The following is a 23,796-nucleotide window of genomic DNA, read 5'->3' as shown; positions in this document are numbered from 1 at the left end:
TCTACTCTCCTCTAGTTGTCTTTGCTCTTCCCCCTTGCCTTTACCCCTTCTCCTTTTCTGTCCTGTTCTGTAGGATGTTGCTTGCACATGCTGGATATGTTGTTACATTATATGATTGGCTGTAAGCGTTTGGCAGGTTCCCTGCGTGAGGATTTGATGTCCTTCAGCCTTTTATCGTTCCTTTGTGGCCCCTTTTTGGAAATTATATTTTACACTAATCTTGTCCCAGTAGACCATGCATTTCCTTGACTTTAAACAATTGTGTTCCATTATATTGATTTTATTTGCATGTGCTCCTGAAGATGTTCGATCTTTTGAAACGTGTTGAACCTACATGTGAATTTTTAGATGGAAAAGTGTGTAAACTCTATAATGGACATGGTGTTACATGTGTTTGTTTTTTTTAAATTGTAGAAATAATCTATATGCTTTTATAGTCTTTGATGTGCTGTCATTATATATATGCCCTTTAAAGTCCATGGCTACAATTTCTCTGCTCTACTGTGATTTACTTTTTTGCTCTTCACAGCTCTTCCTTCTTTTTTCCCCCTTCTCTTTTCTGTCCATATTTTTCTAACCTCCACCACTTTCTCTCTTCTCCTCTCTCCTCCCCTTCCAAATCTCCCTTCTATTCTCCACCCTTTTTCCCCTCCTCTGCTCCAACCTTTCCTCCCATCCTCTCTCCTCGTTTCTCCTCACTTCTATTATTTTCTCTTTCCTTGTGTCCTCTTGGAACTCCTCAATTTATGTCTTTCCTTTAATTTTGTTTTCTTCTCACTTCTCTTTTCTTCTGCTCTCTTCCCTTCTCTTCCTTTTCCCATCCTCCTCTTGCTATACTTTTCACATCTCATCACTCACTTTCTCTCTTCTTTCTTTCTTGCCTCTCTTCACTCCTTTCTCTATATCTCCCATCTTTACGTTTTCCTGCATTCTCAACAAATTGCACACTCACTCTCATTTTCTAACTCTCTTTAGAGCAGGGTTTCTCAATCAGGGTTCCATGGAACCCAAGAGTTCCTTCAGAGGTTACTAGAGGTTCCTTGAGCAATGAGCAATTTCTGCCTCTCAGATACGTTTCCACTGACACCAGTGATCTTTTTAGCTATTCGTACGGGGGTAGTTCTTCCCACTGACAAGTGTAAGGAGAATTCTTCCCACTGATCATCACACTAATATATCATGAGTTGTAGATAGAGCCATTTTTAGAAAGGGTTCCCTAAGATCGGATAGTTATTTCAAGCGTTGCTCTAGGTTGAAAGGTTGAGAAAGGCTGCTCTAGAATAATGGCACCTTCAATTCAGTTACATTTTACAGTATTACACCTCCTACCCTCCCTCTATTTGTAAAGATCTACCTTTCACTCCATTACCATTGTTCCCAATGCAAAATAGCTATGAAGATGCTCAGTACATTAACTATGACTCACACTACAGAAATTTTTTTTTTCATTTGTTTTTTTTTTTCCCTTTCCACTTCCATTCTTCATTTGGTTGCTCACGTAAGGCAAAGCACACTGGGAAAGGCAACAAAAGTAACACGCCTTCCCTAATACACAAAAAAGTTGCAGTTCTCCTCATATTATGTGAAATGGCTTAAAACAGGAGGCAGCTGCCAAGATACATCACTTCTCCATGACTCTGAAGAGACGGGGAGAGAAAAAGGATAAAAAAAAAATTCCCTCGATAGATGCCACAATAGAATGTCTTTCATTATCACCCTGTGTCAAGGCTCCGCGTAGCATTCATTGTGCATGCATAGTAAATTACTATTTACCTGCCAGGCACTTTGATAAGCCAAGATCATCCCCCTTCTTCCCAGCGATGCCGCACACGGCTGTGAAACCAGTACGCCCATAATTCTTATTAAGGTGATACCTTTTCTGAATAAGAAAGTATATTCTTCCTTTCTCTGGGGTTTTTACGAGCCATTGTTTCCCAGCGCATCACTTTTATTTTGTTCACCTGCTGGGTTTTAATGTTCAAGTGACTTCTGTGTATACAACGCTCATATTGAAATGTCTGCGGCAGCGTTATGCAATATTAAAGAGCCCTTATGAATTTTTGACATCTAATTAGTTGCTAGCCAGTTAACATGTCAAGACTCGGAGGGAACGGGGAGCCGGTCCTCTCTGAATAAGTTAAATCCGTGCCCTGTCCTTTTCATGTTTTATTCTTTAATGTAGGTGGTGATTATTTGGTTCTGATTAATTGATGAGGCCCACTGGTCTGGCAAATGTTACAGATTTTATCGCCGCGGCAGGCTGCCTTGCTCAAGCCTGACATAGGTTACTCCCAGAATCCTGTGCAGCTGTATATACTGGTATCTTATATATATATATATATATATATGTGTGTGTGTGTGTGACAATTTAATTCCTGGAATGGAAACAAAATTTAGCTTAACTATACACTAGCAGCTGTTGTCACTTTCAAAGCAGTTCCACTGTGAAAGAATACACTGACCATGCGAGTGAGTTTTGGAGATCTTTAAAGCGGAGGAACCATCCTATATCTGGGAGAAGATTTCATTTGAGTATTATCTGCCATACTGATTCCTTATCACACTGCGTTCATTGACCAGTGTTATATGGTCAAAGTGTCCAGTACGGGGCTCATTTTTTGGGGTGTATGGTCACGGCTTATGGGATCAGAATCTTCTCTTGCAATTTGTTTCATTCATTTGAGGACTTATATGGACTTTTAGTTCTAACATTTGTATGCTTTTCAATTAGCACTGCATTTCTTCTGTTTACATTGTAAAGCGATGCACTTCTAGATGACCGTGCCGCTGCTGGAAATATTCCTGAAGATTGGAATACTGCTCACTAATTTTATCAGATCTGTATCCTTTTAAGGCATTTTTTAATTTTGGAAACAGCCAAAAGTTGCAGGGTGATAAATCAGGTGAACAAGGTGGTTGATCAAGTTTCAGAATGGATTTCTGGACCAGTAATTCGCAAACATTTAGCGCATCAAGTGCAGGAGCATTGTTGTGGTGGAGAATCTACTTGTTGGGTAGAGTTCCAGTCTTTTTCTATAAACAGAGTCCCACAACCTTTTATTTTTCCACATTTGCATCCATCCTTTGCATTGTTTGGCTGCCCACTTCGTGTGTCATCGTGGACATCTTACCGCCCCTCCTTAAACCACCTATGACTTTCAACACTTGACATCTTTAAGGATTGTCCACCATAAGCCTGTTGCAACAGACCTAAAGTTTCCCTCGCACTTTTTCCAATTTTCACCCAAAATTTTATGCTAATCCATTGCTCCAGATTCCTGTCATTCAGTTTCCACCAACAGCGCAACGCACACATGTGTTATTTCTTCCACTACTCCGAGTCAAGTGGTCCGCGACCCAGAAGAGTGCAAGTTAGAACATGTCAGAATATGCTCAAGTGCAAATGGCTGTGTGAATCACCACCATAGAGCTAAACCGCGGGCATTAGGGGAATTAAAATGTCACACCATACATATATATATATATATATATATATATATATATATGAACTCTAGTACCGATGTGTACCTTGTCATACCATTTTCTACAAGTGATACATGTCAACACAAAGCTGATTTTGTGTGTGTGTTAACCAGTTACATCCAATTTTATACAAATATCAGAACAGTTTAAAGTAAAAGCAGGACTACGCTGTATTCAAAAATAGCAAACCAAAAATGCTATTTAATAAATTTTTAATATTCAAAGCAAACTCCCCCATCCATCCATTCATGTCTCCATGCTTTATTTTGCTGAGAAACCTCTTTGAAAAGCACCCCCCTAGCATTTCTAGCTGTGGCCATCTTGAGTAAGGGCAGATGATTCATATAGCATCTACTTCCTGGAATCCATCTGCCCTTAGCTCAGGCAGGCAGAAGGGTGTGCTTAGCTGAGAAAACCCCTCCTCCCCTCCTGGAGATTCCTGGGATGTATGACATTGTTTGTCTAGGCCAGAAACCTGGAAGTAACTGAGAAAATGTAAAAAAAATTAACAAAAGTTTAACAATATAATATATTTTCCTGTCTATTTACTAAGGCTAGCTGCATAAGGCTTAAAAAAAAGTCAATGCTGAATGAGAGAGTGACATTCTGTTTTAATGTTATTTTCCTTAAAAGAGAACTCCACTTAGAATAAAAATTACTGTCAGGATAGGTTTGCTTGCTGATTTGCTTCTTGATTACAATCTGCAGCAATACCTGCATGCTGAAAGTTATAACAGATCAACTCCACATAGCAAAGTTTCCAATCTTCATTGGGCCAGGATTAACTTTTTGACTGAGCTGCATCATGTGTAGCCATTAGATGTTGTCTGAACTGAATTCATTGTGGGATGTGGTCTCCTAGATTGTAAGCTCCAAGGAGTAGGGCCCTCAAATCCCTCTTGTATTGAACTGTATTGTTACTGTATTGTCTCCCTTTATAATGTAAAGCGCTGAGCAAACTGTTGGCACTATATAAATGCTGTATAATAATAATAATGTGGTCTGATTTTTTTTTTCTTTCCTCAAGTGTTTGCTCAATACATAGACATAGATATACAGTATAATTTATTTCTTAGTCATATGTATCTTTTGTATCCTTCAGAGTTGATGGAGCTTTGCTATGCTCCTATGATGTAAATGTCTACAGCCACCTTCACCTCTGCCCAATCTCACATCTGCTCTTTATCACTACACCTAAAACCACACTGCTACCAAAGTGTGAACTCTTCCCCTGCTTCTCTAATGGTGTGGTTCTAGTTGTACGGACCCGCCTGGGAGGATTGTTAGTAGCTAAAATTGCCAATACAGGTGCGAAGGCACTAATAATGATAGCCATGTCCTGGTGGTAAAGAGGTCCAAAAGGAAATCTTTTTATTTGGTAAAAGATTATGAAAGAAGTCTAGGCATTTCCAAGTCTCATGGGGCCATTTTGAGTCTCCCAGAAAGGCTTGTTACACGTTCTTTTAACAAATAAAGGGATTCCATTTTGGACCTCTTCACTTACATTTTTTTTATATTGGAGCACCTAAACCCCAACACACTAATTCAAGTGATGGAGGATCTTTTTTTTTGGATTGTTAGCATCCATGAGAACAGACTGAATTTATACAAAATACACATCTTGAATAAAACCTGATCCAGCACCACCACGACCACCATGGTGGCCATGAGAAGCAGTGACTATGAACTGACTGTCATGTATGTCCAAATATTTTGAAATGAGAAACAAGAACACTCGTTGGAAAGCTATGAGGTAGATTTTCTAAAACTGGTGCACTCAGAATCTGATGCAGCTGTGCATGGCAGCCAATCAGCTGCTAACTTCAGCTTGTTTAATTGAACTTTGCCAATAAAAAATGCACCAGATTTTGCACTGTCCAGTTTTAGCACATAACCCCTGTATGTAGATACAGGCAATCTCTGGCTATGGACATGATAGGTTCTCTAGGTCTGCCATACCCCCAGTCATGTGGACTATAAAGAATAAAAACACAGTTATTGGTTAAAGTGTATCTGAAACCAATTTTATTTTTTATTTTGTGTAAAGTAAGGATTGAAACTAGGGATGAATGAAATTTAATTTACATGCAGTGCAGCTAACCTAGCAAGAAGTTTGCAATCCCTGAATATGGTGCCAAATGCTATTCTCTAGGTTTGTTCTTAAGTTGAATTTGTCTGTAAGCTGGAACAGGTACATTTTTTGAGTGTAACTCCAGTTTTGGATAGCATAGGGAAGGGTTAACTGGACATGCAGTGATGTGAGATTGCTGATAGGTCTGCCGGACAGTAGGTGGCAGCATGTGGTGAGCAGCAAGATGGCTGCCTGGTGGTTTCCTGAACCAGCGTGATGTCTCACTGTCTCCATTCTTAAGTATGAGTCATATGTAAGTCGGATGTTTGTAACTCAGGGACTGCCTGTAATGGAGATACCTCTGCCATACCCCCCAGTTATATGGACTATAAAGAATAAAACACAGTAATTGGTTAAAGTGTATCTGAAATCAATTTTATTTTTTATTTTGTGTAATGTAAGGGTTGGAACTAGGGATGAATGAAATTTAATTTACATGCGGTGCAGCTAACCTAGCAAGAAGTTTGCAATCTCTGAATATAGTGACAATTGCTATTGAGGTCAGTGGGAGGCAAATATTGTATTTTTTGTGGAATTTTTAGAGGCTGATTTTCAAAATTATGTTAAAAAAAGGTCATGGGTAGCTAGGCACTGCCATGGGGTACATGTAACGGCACAAAACAAAAAAATATTCAAAAATATAGTTCAGTAGGGAGAGGATCTTTTCATGTGGCTTAGAGGGCAAATTGAAAAAGCACATAAGTTTCTCTTAAAATTCCTACCAGACCCTTATCCAGGCATGCGGCCTGGGTGGTGAGGAAAGGGAGAGCAGGCAGTATGCAGCCCTCCCTTACTGAACCACACCAGACCATATACCTTTCAACACCAGGGGGTATACCTTGGAAGGGGGGGTTGGACAAGCCTCCTCCCTTGCAAAGCACCGTGTTCCAGATGTCTTCCCCACATCCTGTCCACAAGAGGATATGGGGGCTTGTGGGGGGAAGAGGGGACTATAGGAATCTTGAAGCCCCTTTATAGTAAGCATGTCTGCCCCCCCTTCTCAGTAGAATGAGTACAGGGCACATTACTACCCTTTATTACTCCTTACTGGAAGGAGATTAATGTAAATCAACACACTGTCGCAACAGCAGGAAAAATGTAGTCATGAGGTGGGGAAACATCATCAGGTGGTGGGTTGTCATGTGTGACAATGGATCTACATCATGGCATATTATTCACTTTTGTCTTTTTTTTGTAATGTAATAAGGGACTTTGTCTAAAATGTTGATGTGCCTATTTACTTTTAGGTCTTTCTGGGAATGAGTAATAATGTGTACTAATGTACCCTGTACTCATTCTCCTGGGGAGAAGCAGGTTATCTATATAAATTTTAGGTGGAACCCCAAGCCATTATTTGGAGGGATAGAAAGGGTGAGCACTTCCCCACATGTGTAATTTATGTTCCTTGAAAGCCCAAAGGTGCTCCTTGTATTTTGGGCCCCTCTATGCATCTAGGCTGTAAAAAAGTCTCACACATGTGGTATCTGCATACTCAGGAGACATAACATAAGCATTTATGAATGGACTGGCTGGGGAGCATGGCAAAGGTTCATGGGTAACGTGACAAATTCTCTTAAATGTGTCTATTTTCTTGAACCACTACTGCTATTAGCATATAATAAACCTAAAGTCCTGCCTGGAACAACAAGGATTTTGATTATGAACCATCTGTTGGCTACTTGATTATTATTATTATTATACAGGATATATACTGTATAGCTCTAACAATTTGCGCAATGCTATACAACATTAGTGCAGACAGTACCGTTATAATACAATTCAATACAGGAGGAATCAGAGGGCCCTGCTCTTTAGAGCTTACAATCTAACCGGAAGGGTCAAGTAATAAAAAAGGTAATAACTGTGGGGGATGAGTTGATGGAGTAAATAAAAAAACAGTTGTTAGTTGGGGGCAGGATAGGCTTCTCTGAATAGAAGAGTTCTCAGGGATCTCCTAAATGTGGACAGAGTAGGAGATAGTCAGACAGATTGAGATATGGAGTTTCATAGAATGGAAGAGACTCTGGAAAAGTCCTGGAGGTTCTAACTATAGAGAGTATATATGGGAGAAAGCACTCATTGTTCAGTTAAGCTCTGATGAAGAAGGAACATCCGTCGAAACGTGTCAGCTGTTCCCTGAGTGCCCACCCCTATGATGGGACTCATGCAGGTCTTACCTTTCCATAGTTCCTTTGAGAACTGACATGCTTGAAATACTTCATTGTTTGTGAGTATATTTCTGCATAATAAAAAATTTGGTTTACTGAGGTAATGTGCAAGGTTGGTGCGCTTCTTTTTTTGTTTTTGCTTCAAAGTCCTAGAGGTGAGCATGGAAGGAGGTGACAAGGGAGCTAGAGAGCAGGAGGTCTTGGGAGGAGCAAAAAGGAAGGTTTGGGTGATATTTGGAGACAAGATTGGTGATGTAGCTCGGGGCAGGATTGCAAATTAATGTGAATGTTAATGTTTTGAATTTTATTTGTTTTCACATCGAAAGCTAGTGGAGGGGTTGGCAGACAGGGGTTGCAGAGACTGAGCGGTTGGTAAGGTGGATGACTCTGGCAGCTGCATTCATGATGGACTGAAGGGTGGATAGCCTATGTAAAGGTAAGCCAATGAGGAGGGAGTTGCAGTAGTCAAGAGATGACCAGGGAGTTAATTAACAGCTTTGTGGTGTCATTGGTTAGAAATGGGCATTTTTTTGGACATGTTGCGTGGGTTGAGGCAGCAAGCTTTGGACAGTGATTGGTTGTAGGGTTGAAAGGAGAGTCCAAGATTACACCGAGAACCCTAGCATGATGGGAAATGTTGATAGTTGTGCCATCAATCTTGACCTGTAATCTGGCATAGCGGTAGGCACAGCCAGAAACTAGATGCAAGAACTGAAAGTTAGCACAGGCCAATGCATTTAGTCATGGAAGGAAATGTACAATTTTACAGAAAATGTCAACTAGATATAATTAAACATTTCCTGGAAAGAATATATTAGAACCTCCTATGGAAGAAGACAAAGTTCATAGCGTCAAGACAAGATGCCATTACAAACCCCACCCATGCATACTTGTATGGGCACTGAAATTAATAAATGCTGCCCTTTCAGTAGGGTGGCATCTTTGAGTTTTTTGCAAGATGACTTGAATTTTTGGGAGTCCAGAGGTTTTTTTCCATTGTTTTTTAAAATGGAACTTATCTTTTAAACATCACTAGTGATACCTTTAGAGTTTGCAATAAAAAAAATCCAGATTATGCAAAGTATGCTACTGGTGTTTTTGTCCTCACTACGTTCTTCTTTAATACCAACACTGACCCTCAAATGACCTTGGGATCTCTTTTAATATTAATGTGGCTTCCAAGTCTCAAGTTCATTTAAAAAAATAAAAATTCCAATCAGTAAAAATATTGGTTTAAACTGTAATTACAATGACAGGCACTTTATTATATATTCCACCCGTCGAGTGTTGAAACCACAATCGTACACTCAAAAACTGGAGGAGGGGAGGAAGCCAGAGTTTAAATATAACAAAACAACCAATTCAATTCACATTCAGTGTCTCTTCGTTGGTATATTTTTGTGGAGGAAAACACAGAAGTTTGTGCTGTTAGCGGCAGCTGAAATGTAGAATTATCGTTTCTTTCTAACACAAGACTCATTTTCCGCGGCCACATTTGCAGCATAATAAGCTTTTTGTTATTTTTTCAATTAGAGTCAATTGACCTAACAAAATGGTTGCCAATTAAGTGATTTTTGTAATGGTCCGGGGGTAATTTAGTCGAGCTTGTCAGCTGTGTTTCATGAAGCTGAGACATCTTTTTTTTTTTCTCTCAGCTTTCCGTTCTTGTATTTTTTCTCTTTTTTTTCTCTCTCAAGCATAATGGTTCATAATTTTCAAATCTTTTTTTTCCTTTTGTTTGCCTCACAATAATTTGCAATTACAGGAAGTTGTTGGAGGTGAGATTTTTTTTTTTTACCTTGCCTTTGAATTAGTAATTTTAAATAAAATGTACCTACTTGTAAAAAAAAAAAAAAAAAAAAAAAAAAAAAAGCAAGCTATTATGAGGATCGATTTTTCTTGTAAACTCAATTATTTTATGAATAGTGACACCAAAGTCTAAGTACCAAAGCCTAATGTATTATTTGCAGGCTAAAGAGTTTAAGATATGCACAACAATCCTCAAATCAAACCCCTATTCAGCAAAGTAAACAATATGTAAGCGATTATCCTGTGCTTAGTAAACTCCAGAGGACTTTAAAAAAAATGTTTAATGGATTGAAGAAAGACTGAAGAAATTTTTCACACTGTTGTGTTTTATTCAAACGCTTCAGAATTTTTGAGAAATATTTTTTGGAGTGTGGCCCTTGCTTTTTTTGCAGGGCATTTGTATATTTAATGCTGCCCAGCCCAGGGAGCACCTAGGCTCTCCATAGAGACAAGAGATGTCTATACGTAATGCAAGTGTCTTGTAGGTACTCATCAACTCTACTATCAACAATGGTCAGACCTTGAATGATGCATACATAGTCCAATGTATTCTCAGCAATCAGAAGAGTTTTGACCAGAACAGGGGCGGACTGACCATTTGGAAAATCGGGCACTGCCCGAGGGCCCAGGGTCAGTAGGGGGCCCCATGAGATGCCCCTGGTACCTTTTTCATAGGCTTTTTTGAGTTTAGGCAAGGACACTGGGGCCCCATGATCCCCTATTGCCCGGGGGTCCCATGAATTGTCAGTCCACCCCTGGACCACAAAAAAAAAAATACAGACAGGGTCTGTGCAAAGGGCAAAACTCTACAGGCCTATTTATAAATCGTCCTTGAAACCTCGGAGAAAGAAAGATTTTCAAAACAAAGCGTCCCAGGGTTAGAGGTTGCGTTAGTGTTTTAGATATAGGGAAAGTTAGTGTTACAGGGAAGGTGGGGGTAGTGTTATAGGCGGGTTGGTGTTAGGGCTATACAGGGCTTTTTTTCAGCAGGAATGTGGAGGAACGCAGTTCCGGTACCTTCAGCACTGATGGTATGTAATAGCAAGGGGTGGTGGGGTGTGCTAGAGGGTCTATTGATGCTGGTTGCTGGGGGGGATTTATTGTTTCAGGGAGTCTAATGTTGCTAGTAGGGAATCCATTATTGCTGGGGGGGCTTATGTTGCTGGGGGGGGCTTATGTTGCTGGAGGAGGGGATACATTGTTGCTGAGGGGATCTACTGTTGATTGAGGGGTCTATTGCTGCTGGTAACTGGACGATCTGTTAATGGTGGCTGCTGGGAAATCTATTGTTGCTGGTGGGGGTCTATTGTTGCTTGGGTTGATATATATTGTTCCAGGGGGTCTATTGTTGCTGAGTGGATCTATTGTTGTTTGATGGAGGTCCTTTGTTCCTGGCTGCAGGGGATCTATTTTATTGCTTTTGTTGTTTTTATTAACAACTTCCATACAAATTACTGAGCACCACAAAATGATACTTGGTTCTGTATTCTCTAAACGGAATGGTCCTGGGAGGTGAGTGGGGGGGGGGGAACCAAGGGATTGTGCTCAGAGGAGAGAATAGGCAAGGGGTGATTGGGAAGGGGAAAGTACCCGCTCCTATCCTCTGAAAAAAAAAGGGCTGGGGCTATAACAAAGATTTGTAATAGGGTTACAGGAAGATTACTGTAAGAGTTAACTATAAGTAGAGGTTGTGTTAGCGTTTGAAATATAGGGAAAGTTAGTGTTATGGGGGAAGTGATGGTAGTTTTATAGGTGGGTTGGTGTTGGGGTTATAATGAAGATTAGTTTTAAGCCAGCCATAGATGGAGCAATTTTCTTTCCTGCAACCGAGGGTTGCAGCAAAGAAAATCGCTTGATTCCCCATCAACACAGTTAGTGTTGATGGGGGAGCCATCCCCAATGGGAGAACACAGTGACTACTGCTAGAGGCTATAATAGCCGCTAGCAATAATGGCATGTAAAATCTGACCGACTGGTTGTACCCAAGTTTATCGATCAATCAACTTGAGTGCATTCAGTCTGCCTATACATGGTTCGAATCTTGGTCAGTACCAGCCAAGGTTTGAACTGTCTATGGCGAGCTTTAGGGTTACAGGAAGATTAGTGTTACAGTTAACACTAATTAGAGGTTAAGATTAGAGGCTGTGTTAGTGTTTGAGATATAGAAAAGGTTAGTATTACGGGGGAGGTGGGGGTAGTGTTATTGATGGGATGGTGTTGAGGTTATAATGAAAATTAGTGTTAGGGTTACAGGAAGATTACTGATAGAGTTAACTATAATTAGAGGTTGGGATTAAAGGCTGTGTTAGTGTTTGAGATATAGGGAAAGTTAGTGTTACGGGGGAAGTGGTGGTAGTGTTATAGGTGGGTTGGTGTTGGGGTTATAATCCAGATTAGTGTTAAGCCAGCCATAGATGGAGCGATTTACATTCCTGAAACCATCCAAGAAAGAAAATTGCTCGATTCCCCCATAAACACGGTCAGTGGTATGGGGGAGGTGGGGGTAGTGGTAAAGGTGAGTTGGTGTTAGGGTTATAATGAAGATTAGTGTTAGGATTACAGGAAGATATGTTTTAGGGTTAACACTAATTAGAGGTTAGGTTTAGAGGTTATGTTTGTGTTTGAAAGTAATAGGAAGGTTAGAGTAATGGTTACAGGCAAAGTTAGTGTTAGGGTTACAGAAAGTTTTGTTTAAGGGTTAAGGTCAGGATTGGGGTTACAGGAAGGGTTATTGTGAGAGTTAGGGTTACAGGAAGGCTTGCTATTAGGATTATAGGTGAGTTAGTGTTAGTGGGTGGGTTAGGTTTAGTGTTAAGGAGGGAGAATTGTGTTTTCATTACAGACAAGGTTAATTTTAGGGTTACAGGCAGAGTTCAAAAGATAATCTACAGGATCAAAAATCATACATAACAACATACCTTAGCAACTCAGCTCACTTTTTGTTTGCATAAGAGATTAGGTCATTGTTGGGAGGAGTAAACATGGTGAGATGGGCTGCTGACTCACTGCTGGAAGGGAGGGGCAGCTAAGCCACTGCTGGGAGAGGGAACCTGAGTTGCTGAGTTGTTGCTGGGAAGGGGAGAAGTGGGAATAAGCTGATAAGTCACTGATGGGAAAAGTAGGAGGAAAATTGAGCTGATGAGAACCTGAACAAGATCAGTGTTTACTGCTGTAAAGGTTGTGGATGAATTGTTCCACAGTATCTGCAGCTACGGAGGTTAGTGAAGGTTTATATTAGATCTAATTTACTACTTGTTAAAATTATACATTTGATTCTTCATAGGTTCACTTTAAGACCCACCTTTTGTACTGTAAGTTGTAACAATATACAATGACAAGGTGTGCCAAATTGGAATACGGAAAGTTTGAACATGACCCTTATAGATACAACAACCCCTAACTTGGAACACTGAGGTCATATTAATTACAAAACTACAAGTGCATTTTAAGCTTTCCTATAAGATGTACAAATACCAAAACCGCTGACAAACCGCTGACGTGAACAAGGTCAAGCAAAAAAATCTCAAAAATTCCTGAAATAATATAAAAATCTGCTTACTTGACCTTTTAAAAACATAATTTGGTCTCCTCTAAGTTAGCTTGTCTGGGTGCCTTACTGTTGTCCTATGTCCTTTAAATTTGCTGCATTCACCAAACATTTAAATGTATGTGACCCTGTATTATGAAATTCAATTAGCTAATGTATCTTGGATAACATCTGGTATGGCAGCCTTTTTTTAGGAAATAGCTGCACATGCTGTCACTTCGAGTCAGTGTCTTTTGTTTGTTTCCTGCATTATTCCCGCATCAAGATGACATGAGGCTACTAAATAAACTCTTTGTAACGCGAATCTGAACCAAAATAGAAAAACACACTGACAGCATGGAAATTCGGATTAGATTCCAAAAAAACATGCTTAGGTGATTTTTACTGGTGCAGTTTCAAATTTAATGCTTTACATTTGAAGGGAACTCGTCACCTAGAGACCAATGACACCACAATACAAGCATTACATGAGAACGAAGTTTATCCATCTATACACAAGTGACATCCTTGGCAATGCAGAATTTTTTTCACTTACTAGAGATAGAGACATCACTGAAATTGTAGCCTTTCCATTCACTAGAAACCAGTGACATCACTGAGATTTTAGCCTTTCCATTCATTAGAGACCAACGACTAAAAATGCAGCCTATCCATTCACTAAAGGCCAATGACATCACTGAGAATGCAGCCTATCCACTCACTAAAGGCCAATGACATCACTGAGAATGCAGCCTATCCACTCACTAAAGGCCAATGACATCACTGAGAATGCAGCCTATCCATTCACTAGAGATGAGTGACATCACTGAGACTGCAGCCTATCCATTCACTAGAGGCCATTGACATCACTGAGAATGCAGCCTATCCATTCACTAGAGACCAGTGACATCACTGAGACTGCAGCCTATCCATTCACTAGAGGCCATTGACATCACTGAGAATGCAGCCTATCCATTCACTAGAGACCAGTGACATCACTGAAATTGTAGCCTTTCCATTCACTAGAGACCAGTGAAATTACTGAAATTTTAGCCTTTCCATTCATTAGAGACCAATGACATCACTAGGAAAGCAGCCTATCCATTCACTGGAGATCAGTGGCATCACTGAGAATGCAGTCTATCCATTCACTAGAGATGAGTAACATCACTGAGAATGCACACTATCAATTCACTAGAAACCAGTGACATCACTGAGATTTTAGCCTTTCCATTCATTAGAGACCAACGACTAAAAATGCAGCCTATCCACTCACTAAAGGCCAATGACATCTCTGAGAATGCAGCCTATCCATTCACTAGAGGCCATTGACATCCCTGAGAATGCAGCCTATCCATTCACTGGAGATCAGTGGCATCACTGAGAATGCAACCTATCCATTCACTAGAGACCAATGACATCACTGAGAATGCAGCCTATCCATTCACTAGAGACCAGTGACATCACTGAGAATGCAGCCTATCCATTCATTAAAGGCCAATGACATCACTAAAAATGCGGCCTATCCATTCACTACAAAGGCCATTGACATCACTGACAATGCAGCCTATCCATTCACTAGAGTCTATTGACATTACTGAGAACGCAGCCTATCCATTCACTACAGACCAGTGACATCACTGAGAATGCTGCCTTTCCATTCACTAGAGTCTATTCACATCACGGAGAATGCAGCCTATCCGTTCATTAGAAACCAATTACATCAGTGAGAATGCGACCTACCCATTCTCTAGAGACCAATTACACCACAAAGAATGAAGCCTATCCATTCACTAAAGATCAGTAACATCGCTGAGAATGCAGATTATCTATTCACTAGAAACTTTATATGAAACACCTATTACCTACTGCATGCCAGCTGAAATGTCATATCATTATGAAGTGCACGCACCAACATCATGGAGAAAGCAATCTATCCCTTCAGTAGAATCTGTGTATTACACACCTATCATCTCCTGCACACCAGGTTAAATTGCATATGAGTTTGCCATTGTATTTGGCTGCACCACTTGCTGAAACAAAACAAGAGGGGTAACTTTTAGTAACTCCTAGCTTCTGTGCTTCACACAATTTGACATCCCATACCGAGAGTAAATGAGAAGGTGTTTGAACCTAATGTTTGATACAGGAGACCAGGGGCAGGCTGACAACTCATTGGGCCACCGGGCAATAGGGGATCATGAGGCCCCTGTGTCCTTGCCCAAACTCAAAAAAGCCTATGAAAAAGGTATGGGGGCATCTCATGGGGCCCCCTACTGGCCTCGGGCCCTCGGGCAGTGCACGAGTTTCCAATTGGTCAGTCCGCCCCTGCAGGAGACACAGCTATGACTCATTAAAGGGTAAACTGTTGCTCCAGAAAACTCTTCTAGTATACTCCATAGAGGACACATACAACCAAATGCCAAGCTCACAGAATAACTCATATCATACTGTTAGGCAGCCATTGTACTTTGCAGATTTTTTTTTTACAATTTTCTTAACATCTGACTGTCATTCCTCTTTTCATGATTATCAAACTTACCGAAGAGTATTAATGAAATGCTAGCAAAGGCTTGATGCTATTTTAGTCACCGCTGATGGTTTGTGGAACTGGAAGTCACACAAATGTGAGCCGGACTGGCAAACTGTAAGCAGGAAAGTAAACAATTTTTGATTTATGGTCTTGGTAATTTTTATAGGCTCCATGCATGCTTGATGTCTTGCTGTGACTGAGAACCTCAAAGAAAATCATCTCGGCGTGCTCTAAAAATAATCCCGCACGCCACGTAACATCCGAATATTAGAGTTATGGCCAGACCTTTCAAGAAGCTTCATATTGGTTTCCGCCAAAGGTTCCGCATCTATGTTCTAAAGCTAAGACCTAAAGGGATTAGCCCAGCTGCCTGTGTCCCAGCTGCTTCATATGTGGATCTTGTGAGGTGGTTATTGCCTACACCTCTGGGTCTTCCCTGATTCCATTAGTGACCATTGCAGGCAACACTGCAGAGCCTCCTCCAGATTGTATAACTGAGCCGATCGCCTGGGAATTGATGACTAGGGAGTAATACCTTTGAATATAAGGAAAATAGAAAAAAATGTATGATCGAAACTCAACCAACACTTATGTTTCAAAGACTGTATTGCAAGTACACCTTAATAATACTCTCTATTTAAAAATATATATTCTTGCTGTGCAAGCTTCATAATCTCAATTATATTTAAAGAAAAAAAATTTTTTCAAACTTCAAAAGATCTTTCCATTTCTGGGCCTGAGTTTTCCATTCCCATACAAGTTTATAGGAATGAAGACAAATAAAGAGTTCTGTCAAGGAGACACCACCTTCTTATTGTACTCTTTAGGGGTCAGAGTTGTGGGAGACACTAGCCTAGCTCTGTAGAAGAGGAATAGGTCCCCCAAACGCGTCAGTTGGTTCTGACGTTGATCTCGATTTGCACTCCGAAATGGACAAAGGCACTCGTAGCAGAGGCCAATGATCATAAGGTCCCTTGGCAACCAAAACAGGAGATTTAGGCGGTGAAGTCCTCCTCAGACCAGGGAGATCCAACACTAAAGAAAAACAGAAAGGGAGACACGCCTAGTGCATTATCTTTAGACACTTTAGTAAACAATATGATGTACAAAGGTTATACTCACAAACCAAAGTGAGCTACAAGAATGTATTGCATTAAGCACACAGTATGAACCACTCTCCACTTCCAAATAAAGACCAATGGCAGAACAGGATCATGCATTTCAGGGGACCCATTCTCCTTCTTCAGAGCTAGGCTAGTGTATCCGAGAACTCTGACCCCTTAAATGGCTTTGTCAGATTGTTCAGCCCACTTACCACTGAGGGTGGGGGGGGGAGATGGGGAGAAGGGGCAGGGAGTTCTGTCAAGGAGACACCACCTTCTTATTGTACTCTTTAGGGGTCCGAGTTGTGGGAGACACTAGCCTAGCTCTGAAGAAGAGGAATAGGTCTCCCAAACGCATCAGCTGGTTCTGCCGTTGGTCTCTATTTGGAGCTGGAGAGTAGTTCACACTGTGTGCTTAATGCAATGCATGCTTTTAGCTCACTTTGTTACATAGTTACATAGTTAGTCTGGCTGAAAAAGACAAACGTCCATCCAGTTAAACCAAAAAAAAAAAAGTTATAAACCTATACCTACAGTTGATCCAGAGGAAGGCAAAAAAACCCAGCAAAGCATGATCCAGTTTGCTCCTGCAGGGAAAAAAATTCCTTCCTGATCCCCCAAGAGGCAATCAGATATTCCCTGGATCAACTTTACCTATAAATGTTAGAATCCAGTTATATTCTGTGTATCCAAGAAATAATCCAGGCCTTTTTTAAAGCAATCCACTGAGCTGGCCACAACCAACTCTTGAGGGAATCTATTCCACATTTTTGTGAGTTTTTAGTTTGTGAGTAAAATCTTTGTGTATCACATTTTTTAATAAAGTGTCCAAAGATAATGCGCTAGGCGTGTGAGTCCTTTCTGTTTTATGGGGGGGTGGTTTACGTTTATAGGGATGCTAATTCCACTTGAAGATAGTCAATTGCAGGTCACAAGATGGTCAACTGAGGGTCAAATGTATCCATCAATGAAGTCTGAATGATCTCCAACTGATGCAAGCCCCTCAACGCTGTTCCATTCAGACACAAGCTACCCTAATATGGCCATTGGGAGTCCAGTGCAAAACAGCAATGAATCCTTTCCAAGCTTCCCCTAATGTCATAGATAATACGTGATCACTGTTTTCTTCTGGCAGCCAATGCAGAAGTTAGTAAGCATCCATGTAGTTGATCCCCACAACCATTATTGCTTATAAAATCTTGAAATTTATTCAGAAAACCACAGTGTACAGCGCACACAAATACAATTTAGTTGACGCGTTTCAGCCTACATGGCTTTATTCATAGCCAAGCAATTAATCCTCTGCAAGTTTCCCCTAGTGTCATAGATAATACGCGGTCACTATGTTCACTTCTGGTGGCTAATGCAGAAGTAAGCGATCTATGGAGTGCCACCTCACTTGCTCGCTTTGCCACCCACTCGCCAAATGTAGCAGCAGCTGCTAGATTGCCACCCCCCTAAAAACAGCTTTTGTATCTCACTACATATGCATGTTGTGCTTCCATCTTAGCTCTGCAATGTATTTATTTATGTAAGGCACTTACACTCACCGGCCACTTTATTAGGTACACTTTGCTAGTGCCAAAAAAATATCCCCCACACCAGTACACCACCACCACCAGCCTGAACCATTGATACAAGGCTGGACGGATCCATGCTTTCATGTTTACGCAAATTCTGACCCAACCATCTAAATGTCGCAGCAACCAGTCTGCCCATTCTCCTCTGACCCCGGACATCAACAGGGCATTTTCACCCACACAACTACCACTCACTAGATAATTTCTCTTTTTCGGATCATTCTCTGTAAATCCTAGAGATGGTTGTGCGTGAAAATCCCAGTAGATCAGCAGTTTTTGAAATACTCAAAACAGCCCATCACTGCCACTGAAGTCTTCAGGAACCTGGAAAGTGGACTAGTTTTGTAGCCACTAGGGAGGGATGTGTACACTCCTCTCACTCTGCAATGCGGAAAAAGGAAGACTCATACCTGGTGATATATAATAAATTAAAGTGGAACTGCACTGCATCTGAGAACCACAAACCAAAAATGCTATTTTTATTCATTTTTAACAGCTTCCCGACCGTCCTATAGCAGAACTACTGTTACAGGGAGGAAGGGCTGCGTAAAATCACATCTATATACGTGATGTTGTATTTCCGGGTAGGGGCCATGTGCACAGTGCCATTGGCGGCTTCAGCTGTCGATCACCGGGTCCTGGCCAGAGATTCCCCGCCCGCGCCCATCGATCGCCGAGGAACAATGATGGGGGAGAGGTCTATATGTAAACAATACAGATCTCTCCCTGTCAGCTCCTGCACACTGCTTTGTATTGGTCTGCATAGCATAGCAACTCAAAGCAGCGTGCTTACAGTTAAACACAGCACATAGTAAAACACACACAGCACACAGTTAACCCTTTGATCACCCCAGATATTAACCCTTCCTGGTAGTGTCATTAGTACAGTGTCAGCGCTTTTTATTAGCACTGATCACTGTATTGGTGTCACTGGGGATGTCAGTGACAGTTAGTCAGTTCTCCCTCAGTGTCAGAATGCCCAGAATGTCCTGCTATAAGTCGCTGATCGCCACCATTACTAGTATAAAAAAAAGAATTCTAGTACATAAATCTGCATTTGTAAACACTATAACTTTCACGTAAACCAATTAATTTACACGTATTGGGATTTTTTTAGCAAAGACATGGAGCAGAATACATTTTGGTCTAAATTTATGACGGAATTTGATTTTGTACTGGACATGTTTAATAGCAAAAAGTCAAAAATATTGCTTTTTTTCCAAAATTGTTGGTCTTTTTTTATAGCACAAAAAATAAAAAGTGCAGAGGCGTTAAAATACCACCAAAAGAAAGCTCCATTTGTGGGGAAAAAAGAATTTAAATGTAATTTGGGCGCAGTGTTGCATGACCGTGCAATTGTCAGTTAAAGTAAGGCAGAGCCGTGTCGCAAAAAATGGCCTGGTCAGGAAGGGGGGTAAATCCTCTGGAGGGTAAGTGGTTAATGTTCAAAGCAAACTCCCCCATTCATCCATGTCTCCATGCTTTATTTTGTTGAGAAATCATTATGAAAAGCACCCCCTGGCATATCTGGCAGTGACCATCTTGAGTAAGGGCAGATGATTCAAGTATCATTTACTTCCTGGAATTTGTCTGCCCTTAGCTCAGACATAGGCTGAGCTGAGAACCCTCCTTCCCCTCCTGGAGACTCCTGGGATGTATGACATCATTTGCCTGGGCCAGGGGTGGACTGACAACTCCTGGGAGCCCCGGGCAATAGGGGATCATGGGGCCCCTGTGTTCTTGCCCAAACTCAAAAAAGCGTACGAAAAAAGGTACCGGGGGCATCTCATAGGGCCTCCTACTGACTCCGGACCCTCGGGCAGTGCCCGAGTTTCCAAATGATCAGTCCCCCCTGGCCTAGGCATGGAAACCAGGAAGTAACTGAAGAAATGTAAAAAAAAGTTTTAAATAAGTAGGTAAAATTTACATCCCTATCTAGTTACTAATGCTAGCAGCATAACGATTTGAAACAGTCCATGTTGATTGAGAGAGTTAAAGCGGAGCTCCACCCAAAAGGGGAAGTTCCCCTTTAAGCCTTTGTCCCCCGCTCCCCATTAAGGATTGGCACCTTTGAGGAACGGGGGGGAGGGGGTACCCAAATTTGACAGGTACCCGCTCCCACTTCCGGTGCGATTGGAAGCAGAAGTTGTCCCCCCTCCCTCTCCGTAGTCTTCTGCAACACGTGACAGGTCCCAGAAGACTACAGGTCATTAACAAAGCGCAGTGCTTCTCACGCATCCACAGTGGGCACCCGGCTGTGAAGCCGCAAGCGGTGACAGCCGGGTGCCCACACTGAAGATGGCGGCGCCAGGGAGAGAAGACAGCTGGTGAAACCAGCCGTTGTGAGGACATCGCTGGACCGAGGGACAGATAAGTGGCTGTATTTTAACAGTCAGCAGCTACAGTTTTTGTAGCTGCTGACTTTTATTTTTTTTTTTCCGCTTTAAGGAATTTTTTAAAAATATTATTTAATTAGAGAATTAGCTAGAGGGGGTGGGGCAGGTAAAATTTAGTGGGGGGACAACTTTGTCAAAGATCAGCTTTCATTACTTGTAGCTTAGACTGTCATTATCTGTGATAATGCTGGCTATTGAGTATTGCTATGGTAGAACACAATGTAGTGTACTTATTAAGACTATACAGAGCCATTCATTCTGTGAAATTGTGTGTATTATCGTTCTGTGCACATGCCAGCAAAAGTGAATGTTACTAGGCTATTCCTCTCCAGGTCAGGTGTTCTTTGTTGATAAGAAAAGCATAAATTGGGAAAATACTACATTATGGCCACTAGATGGAGCTGATGATCATAGGAAATAAATGCATATTTACTAGGATCAGCAGCTCTAGTGGCCATAGTTCAATGTTTTCTTGATTCATGCTAACCTTATGAATAGAACATCAGACCTAGAGAGAACTAGTTGATTTTTCAGGCATTCGGCCAGAACAAATGTACATGTAATTTTGCAGGATGAACAGCTCTGCAGATTTTTATAAATACACCCCCAAAGTGTCAACAACCTGCTAAATGTATCAATAGCCAAATTTGTTAATTTATTTTTTAGTTTTAGAATAGGGAAGAGTAAGAAGCTCTATCAAATGTTTGTATTCCTCCTGGGCATAGTCATCTTCTCTGTTTGCCTTGACAGCCATTGTCCCTGGGACAGGAAATAATTAAAAAATATAAAGATAAAATAAATTGAAGGGAAATTGATCAACCTTCTAAAACAACATTAAAGAAAACAACATTTTCTGTTATTTTTATTTATCTAATTTTTCAATTAAGGTGTTTATATTTTTGCAGGAATATTGGGAACATCTCAGGGACCTCTAGGTTCCTTGCCAACCATCACAAGTTCTGGCACTTTGGGACGCCACTTCACATCCTTTAACTTGCAGTGAGAAAAGCCACGAAAGACGAATTACAACTTCGCAACAGCTTAATGAAGACATTATAATAACTAGCTATATTATTGTGCAGTGATGGCACACATAAAGAAATACAAGCCAAGCACTGAACTGCACATATAAAATCTGAATTTGTTATACGAGACACTAGAAGTGTTATATGCAAAATCATATTGTTGCTTTATGAGTTTTGTCTAATTACTTGAGGGTTAAGGAAGAGACTCCGGCTGAGATTAATTTCGCTATCGAAATGTTTGTGTTATGAGACTTCTATTTTGTCTCGGGAGTTTATGTAATTTCACTACTGACTGATATTTTTTATATGGCTCCCTACTAAATTTTACATTTCATGGTCTTCGACGTAGGTTTTTTTTTTTTCTTAAGATCATTTCTTAGAACAGAATTAAAGTGCACGTGTAATTTAGGAGTCACTAATATGACATAGAAAGGATATGCCCCTGCTTTTTAGTGTGATATTTCTTTTTTATTTGTGCTTATATGTAGTTATAATAAATTGTGGTAAATGTTATAAGATTTATGAAATATTTTATATATATAAATATATGCATACACACACACACACACACATTTTTGGCCATTGTTGATTCTATAAAGAGAATGTGTAGCAGCAGCTGTTTGCTTTCAGACTTTTTCTTTCTAGTTGAAGATCTGTACAAATGGATCGCTCCTCTTACCCAACTTTGGTGTCTGTTTATGAACCAGCGGTAATAGATCGCTGCTCAGGTCTCCGGCATTCTCGGAGAACACAGTTCTCCTGTGAATGCCTTTTATGAAGCGGTGTAGATCAGTTCTCCGAACAAAGGGAGAACGATCTACAAACGCTGGAAAACGGTTTACAAATGCTGGAAAACGGCTGATTTTACTATAATCTCGCGAGATTACAGTAAAAGATCAGTTTACTAAGCAGAGGTAAATTATCTCTGCTTAGTTTGCGGTTCCTCCGATTCTCCAACTCTGGGCTGGAGAATCTGGAGGGAGAACACAGATCTCCAGTGAAGGGCTGAACATGTTCTCCACTGATCTCCTGAGTGTCATAAACTGTGAATGACCAGAGAATAGCTGCGATCCTCGGAATCGCAGCTATTCTCTGTGTCATAAGCGGACACCTTACTGAGATGTATTAAGGACAAGCTTTTCTTTTTTAAGCAAAGCAGTTGAAATTAGTCTTTGAAATACTGCCTGTTTTTTTCTATTCTGCACCCTATTTTCTATAGTTAATTTTTTGGTACTTGAACTGAGAAGTTACAAGTAAACATATATTTTTAATACATGACCATAAAACACCAGCGCCAAAGAAATGAGTATACAAAATTAAAAAAAAAAATGTAAAATTAAAAATTAAATGCTGCTGTACATAAGTGTCTTGAACACCAAAAAATATTTAAGTATCACAAACAGCGCAAATAATTCACATATACCAAATCAATATACAACAAAAGTATATATATATATATATATATATATAATAGTCCTACTCCAAAATAAGTGAACAATATGTGAAAAAATTATTATAAATATAAATCACAGGTGCAAAAATGGTGGTAGAAAAAAACAAAAAAGTCCTTGTTCCACAGAGATGTGCTTCCACCAAGAATTAGTGCTCAAATCAAAAATATATACCGCACTCACCAGATTCTGGTGAAATAAACGCCTTTTAGGTATTTTTAGGGATCCTAGACCATTATATTTCCAGAACTCCAACTTTCACCACAAGAGAACTTTTCCTCCAGCTTCCAACACTACCAGACTCCTCTTGTCAGAAAAACTCAAAGTAATGTAAGAAAAACAAAAACACATAACAAACAGCTAGAAGACATTTTCAAAATGATTGTTCAACAATTAGCCTACATAGTTACTTAACCCCATCAAATCCAGATAAAGTTACTGGTCAGCAACAATGATCCATGGGCTCACTCAAACCTTGGTACCCTGGTGTCTGGCATTAATACATTTATGTTAACCACTTGCCCTCCAGAGGATTTACCCCCCTTCCTGACCAGACCATTTTTTGCGTTACGTCTCTGCGTTACTTTAACT

General features: G+C 40.5%; 1 long non-coding RNA gene across 1 annotated transcript in view; it reads left to right on the top strand.

Annotated features, from left to right (window-relative positions):
- LOC149471168 (uncharacterized) overlaps positions 1-22,270 on the top strand; it is a 33,770-nt gene extending 11,500 nt beyond the window's left edge. Inside the window, exon 3 of the long non-coding RNA XR_016307218.1 lies at positions 21,635-22,270. This is a non-coding gene — a long non-coding RNA (uncharacterized LOC149471168). The remainder of the gene's footprint in view (positions 1-21,634) is intronic.
- Positions 22,271-23,796: the final 1,526 nt, after the last annotated feature.

The sequence above is a fragment of the Staurois parvus genome, unplaced genomic scaffold, assembly GCF_062004578.1.
Source record: "Staurois parvus isolate SC_StPar_1 unplaced genomic scaffold, SC_StPar_1.0 ptg000026l, whole genome shotgun sequence".
Classification (NCBI taxonomy): Eukaryota; Metazoa; Chordata; class Amphibia; order Anura; family Ranidae; genus Staurois; species Staurois parvus.
This window is presented reverse-complemented; position numbering and strand designations above follow the sequence as displayed.